Genomic DNA, 6153 nt, shown 5'->3' with positions numbered 1-6153 from the left:
ATTCCCTGTGGAGCTAGTTTTCTGGCTGCAGTCTTCTACAGAGAAAGTACAACCCCCCCTCCCCCCCCCCGTCCAAAATGGTACAGGCCATTCAAGTGCTCTCACACCGTCCTCTTCACCCAGCGCTTCCCCGAGTCGCGCTTTATCCCCCCTCCTCCCCGCGCGTGGGCGTTCCCTGCCTCCCTCAGACTTTGCCTTCCTCCGACACTCGGTCTGCGCATGCCCGCGTCTCCTCGGCAGGGGGGAAGCGAGGTGAAAGCAACCGAACTCCGGGCGACTGAGACAGGAGGGCGGGACAATCAGCTGAGTTTGTCGCGTGACTGGCTGGAGTGGAGGCGGCGCGTGCGCGGGGAGGGCGGCTTCCCTGCCCGAGCGAAGATGGCGGCCTCCTGAGCCAGCCTCTGAAGGGGGGGCGAGAGAGTTGAGTTGTAGCGGCTGAAGCTCAGCCGGGGAGAGAGGACGAGAACCCGCTCGGCCTCGGCGGGGACAGAAGCAGCTCTGAAGCTGCGGGCTTGGGGCGCTCCCTTTGCCGTGCGAGGCTTGGGGAGCCTGGGCAGCGCCGCTCCCCGGCCAGGTAAAGAGGTGGGGTTGCCCAGGAGGGGCTGAGGAGGAGCCCCCCTGGATTTGCTAGCAGTGGCGGAGGGTGCGGGGGGGGTGAGCGGGATGTTGGAGCACCGTTATCCTCATATGAAGGAGCATTAGCCCAATGAGTCACGGTCCAACCACTTACCTCGAGCATTTCCCCCTCCCCCTCCTCAGTGCTGTTTTGATAGCCGGAAGGTGCAGTTTTTAGCTTGCAGAAATCCCTAGTATTTTTATCATTCCCTAAGGAATCTGGAGTATACATTTGCTTTAGATTTGATTCAGAATACTTGTTGAAAATGTACATGTTTGTCGACTTGCATACAGGTATGGGTGTATTGAGTGCAACTTTGGGTATCTCTTCTCTTGGTTGCCCCTGCCTTGCGAAGTGGTTTTTGGCAGTCACGAGACTCTTACTCTAGAATGCAGGCAGAAAGTGTCTCTTTACTTCGAGGGACTAATTAAACTGTGGGGTTTCTTTGCCACTGAATGAACTGATGATCACTAATATAGAACTTATTTTTTCTATTGCCTCATGTATATGTTGTCTCTCTCCCCACTGGGAATCCAAAGCAGCTTATGTAATTCTCCATTTTATCCTTACACCAACCCTGAGAGGTAGTTTAGGCATATGTCACTGACCTGAGGTTAACCAGCGAGCTTCCAGTGAGTGATGATTGAAATGGGGTTCCCAGTTCCTAATCCAACACTGTTACCGGTATAGTAAGAAATTAGATTAATTTATTGAGGATAGGTCTGCAAATTTTGTTATCGTAGTTATGATAACTAAATGGAGCCTGTATCTCCAATGGCAGGCAACCAGTGAATGCCACTGTGAGCAAACAACACTGGGGGCAGTCTTGCCCTTTGAGCCTGCTTTGTTTCCCCTATATGAGGTAGGGTGTTGGACTAGATCAGGGGTCCCCAAACTACGGCCCAGGGGCCAAATGTGGCCCCCTGAAGGCATTTATCCGGCCCGCCAGGCAGAAGCGATGGCTCCATTCATGTGCAGTGGGGGCTCGAGGGAGAGGCGGAACCGGCCCCAACGGCTGTTGATTGCAATTACATGATGGCACCCCCAAATCTCCTTGAATTTTCTGACCTAGAGTTGGAAACCTTACACGTGGCAACTCCTGCTCCGCCTTTTCCTCTCGACTACTCCATGCGTTGCTCTCAGGCTTTCTGTTCCGCCTCACTCCCATTGGCATCAGCCAGACTGGTGAATCGCTCTCTGGCTGCTAGGGAGGAAGAACCCAGGAAGATACCTAATCCTGGGTTAGATGGAATGCTTCATTGGGAAAGTTCTGCTTTTTTTTACAGGGGAAGGTATTCCACAGCCTCCCCAACAATATTTGGAGCCCACCCTGTACTTGACATACTTTGGTCACTGTTCTAAAAATAGACCATAACAGAAAGGCTGAAAGGTGAAATCAAACATTTTACAATCATTTGTGCATAGGAATTTGTTCATAGTTTTTTTTAGTCCGGCCCTCCAACAGTCTGAGGGACAGTGAACTGGCCCCCTGTTTAAAAAGTTTGGGGACCTCTGGACTAGATGGATCATGGGTTTAATCTATCAACATATCTTATGTTTGAATCATTCCTTCCATGTTCTTTATCTAGCATACTAACTCATATACCTCATTCAGTGTTGGAAAGACGCTACAAGTAATGTTCACATAAATGATTAATTTGTCTAATTAGGTTAAGCCTTTAATTTTCCAGCATCCTAGATTTTACCTTAGAGGGGCTAAATTGTGTTATTCCACTTTCATAGTGATGTATGAAAATGCACACGTTAACTCCTGAGTTTCAAGATACTGTTACTGATAAATGTATCTTCAGTTCTAGAAGATGGATTAGTGGTTCAAATGCTGTTTGAGATCTTGGGCAAAGAAACTTACTGTGTTATGGTGAAATGATATTTGATTGTGTTGTAGAAAGTAGCACTTACACTTGTGCATGGTACAGTGGCTCTGGCTAAGAGAATTTTCTTAATAGCTGCTGTTCCCATGTTGAGAACCAGAGTGGGAAAAAGAACAATCAATATATAATAGGTTTTTTAACAAGATGTTAATGGATGTAGCTGCCTTTGGCCTTCATTGTACAATTTTCTCAGCAGAGAAGTAATTCTAGAGTGTCTTGTCTTGATTTTGTGCATAAGTTGAGTTTCTTCTCATAGGCAAACCTGAATAAAACTTTTCCACTTACCATTGCTTAATGATTAACACCTAGAAGTGTTCAACCTTTTCTGCTCTTCTGACATCTATCTGTAGCCTGCATATCTTTTTTTAAAGAGCAACCTTGTCATTGCTAACTTTTATGGTGGAGTTGGGAAATAAGTGTTTCGTTGTAAAAATGAGTATAGCAGGCAGGGATTGGCTATGGTTTATAGTTCTACACATAAGATTATGGATGGAAATTCAAGCTTGTTTTCCTTTGAGAGTACATTTTACATGCTAACTAAAAATAGTTAGTGGGGACACAGGAAATAGAGAAGCCAGTGCTTCCTCCTGTGTCAAATCTAAGCTCGTTCTTGTAGTGTTTATTTTGGTAGAAAATGGATGCATCAGAGATGTTTGTTAACATTTAAGCATGTTTTTATTGATTATATCAATGGAAAGTTTGAAGGTAGTGAGGTTTTAGAGTCTTGGAAGCACTGTTGTTGTCCCAGATTTCGTAATGTTTGTGTACAACGAACGCATCAACACATTTGAGTCAACGGAATACTTTATGGGCGTCACTGTAGATTTCTGTTGGTAATCTCTCAGCTGCAGTTTTTTGTTTTTAGTTTAAAGATAAAAATGCTGAATGTATCAATGGCAAGATTTTTTTTCATTTGTTTACAGACATTGAAGGCATTCATAATTCTTTCCAGTGCTTTCATTGTTACCCTTTGGTTCTTCCTTTTCTGGAGTTTAACCCTTTTCTGTTGTCCTACTTGCAGTTTTGTTCTTGATAATCTCACCTGTGGCCATCATGCCATCCATAATAATGAATGTACTGAACTTTCTTGATTCTGGTTGTTGTGGGTTTTCCGGGCTGTGTAGCCATGGTCTGGTAGATCTTGTTCCTAACATTTTGCCTGCATCTGTGGCTGGCATCTTCAGAGATGTCTCACAGAGAGAAGTCAGTTCTTGCTGTGATACACCTCTGAAAATGCCAGCCACAGATGCAGGCGAAACATTAGGAACAAGATCTACCAGACCATGGCCACATAGCCCGGAAAACCCACAACAACCAATTGAATCCGGCCGTGAAAGCCTTCGACAATTTGTTGATTCTGTTGAAATAAGGTTGCTCTTGGTGATTTGCTTTTGCTTACTGGTATAATATGCAAAGAACATAAACCAAAAAAAAGTTTGGTTCTTTCACTTCTTGTTGGGGAAATAGGCGTGTAGTACAAATTATTCTTAAATATTGTTAAAAATTCATTTTCCCTTGATTATTCTCATTAAACAGTCTTTACATAACTGCCAAACATTGTATATCTACATATTGATTAAAGCAGCTGTCAAACATATAAGCGGTCACATGCTAACTGAGCACTGTATCACATCAGATTTGTGACAAAGGAAATTGTGCCTTTATTTATTATTTATTTATTTATTTTTCAAATTTCTAGACCGCCCCATCCCCTAGGGGCTCTGGGCGGTGTACAGTACAATAATGATAATATACAATAAAACAGTTGAAACAATTAAAACCTTTAAAAGCAGCGATAATAAAAACCAAATATAATAGTTAAACTAATTTTAAGATGGCATCCGGTAATCTTTGAGCAAAGAGGGTTCCCATCTGATAAAAGACTGAGATTAATTCAGGCATTATTTTGAAATCAGAAAGAATTACATTACAGTTTTTCACCTGGAAACTTGTAAAAGTGTAATTCACATAGTGCAACTTCATGTTGACTCTGCTCATATTTCAAAAGTGTAAGAAATAAACTCCCTCTCTGTTATAGAAAATCATATAGGAGTTTTGAGGCACCCCAAAGAACATGCTGCTGTAAATCCTTCCATCTCTGGTGCCACAAGACTCCTTTTTGCTTGTTCTTCTCTTCTTTGGTCTCGCTGGAAAAGTGTCATGGCGGAGTTCTGGCATTAATTTTTTAAAACTTGAATGCAACAACTACGTTTTGTCTCTAGCTTCTGTGAGCTACAGCATTTCACAAATTGGAGCATAAATGAACAGATTAGCTCCATTACCATAGTATTGCCCCAGACGGTTCCAAACAGTGTCAGAGTAAGAAAAACAATACTTATATGTGAATGCTTTGTACACCAAGGTGGTTAACTCTTTCTAGAAATATAATTTCCTCCTCTTTTCCTATAAATTCTGTTGATCTACAGTTTTGGTTTCTGTTTAGTTTTTCCCCCCTCAGAAACGCTTCTGCTTTCATATATCTAGTGTCATGATTTTCTTCCTGCCAGATGGTTTTGAATAAGAGGTTATTTTGTTTCTATGTAGTTGCTGGGTTATTGTTGTTTGATGGACTGTGAAAGGAGTATTATGAGTCGTAAATTGCCATTCATCATTTTTCATGTACATACAACTGGAAAAGAATTACAGGCATGAATTATATTAATATGATAACCAACTATTCTTTCTGCATCATTATACTTCACATTTGTGCGTGTCTAAAAATTTTCCAAAGGTTGAAAAGAACACCATTCTTTGCATACAGTCTGTATGAATTCTAAAATCTAACATTGTTTTCCTTATTATTGCCAAATTCACAATTTCAGTAATTAAATTTGTGAACTCCACAACTACCGGCATATGTGTAACTACATGAGCTTTGTTTCACATCTTTTCACCATACCATTTATTTTCCAATCTTCGTAGAATGAGATACCATCTAGAAATTACATTATAATGGGCATTTTAAAGTAGTTTACACCAAGAGGAGCCATGTATCCTATACTCCAAATGAAATGTGAAATGGATTATTCTCTTTTCCATTGCTTAGCATTTATTAATTTTGTGAAAAAAATTGCCATTATGCATGGTTACTATAATAACAGTGCAATCCAGAGGTGGAAAAGCTGTTCTGTGACCAGGGACAGCACAACAGTATCATAGCTGAGCTGCCTCTTAAGCAGACAAAGCAGACAGCTGCGCTGCTGTGAACACCAGAATAGAAAGGGGGAAAGGCAGTGGCAAGGAAAAGGGAACATAACACAGGAGAGCCAGCATGGAGGGTGCAGGTTAGGGGCCTTGGCTGACAGGTCAGCTGCTAGCCAGTAGGGGAGGAATAGGGAAGGAGCTAAATGAGGTAGGGAAGGGGTAGGAGTAGGCAAAGGAGGAATAGGGAGAGGGCAGTCCCAACATCCCTCGAAGGGGGGGGATCCCATCAGGGCAAGTGGCCACCGTTAAACTATTGCAGGCCAGTGTCAATATGTGGGGGGGGGGGAGTGACAGGGAATCAATGGCACCCCAAGAGTTGGCAGCACTGGAGAAGGCAACTCCTCTAGACAGGTCCAGGGGGTGCCTCCAGCAGAGGGGGGCAGGGATCCTCCAGAGTGTAGAACAGGGCAACCAGGACACTCTCCATCTGTGTCTGCTCCT

At 43.1% G+C, this 6153-nt stretch overlaps 1 protein-coding gene across 4 annotated transcripts in view; it reads left to right on the top strand.

The window, feature by feature from the left end:
• The first annotated feature begins 327 nt into the window (after positions 1-327).
• Positions 328-6153, top strand: part of DNAJC13 (DnaJ heat shock protein family (Hsp40) member C13) — a 59596-nt gene continuing 53770 nt past the window's right edge. For 2 of the 4 annotated variants that reach the window (XR_007245749.1, XM_048510790.1), the window contains exon 1: positions 328-574. The gene's annotated coding sequence lies outside the window, so the exon portion shown is untranslated. The remainder of the gene's footprint in view (positions 575-6153) is intronic. The other 2 variants (XM_048510791.1, XM_048510789.1) reach the window with 1 other exon arrangement.

Source organism: Sphaerodactylus townsendi, linkage group LG11 (assembly GCF_021028975.2).
Source record: "Sphaerodactylus townsendi isolate TG3544 linkage group LG11, MPM_Stown_v2.3, whole genome shotgun sequence".
Lineage (NCBI taxonomy): Eukaryota > Metazoa > Chordata > Lepidosauria > Squamata > Sphaerodactylidae > Sphaerodactylus > Sphaerodactylus townsendi.
Note: the sequence above shows the minus strand (reverse complement) of the source record. Positions and strands in the feature narration are given on the sequence as shown.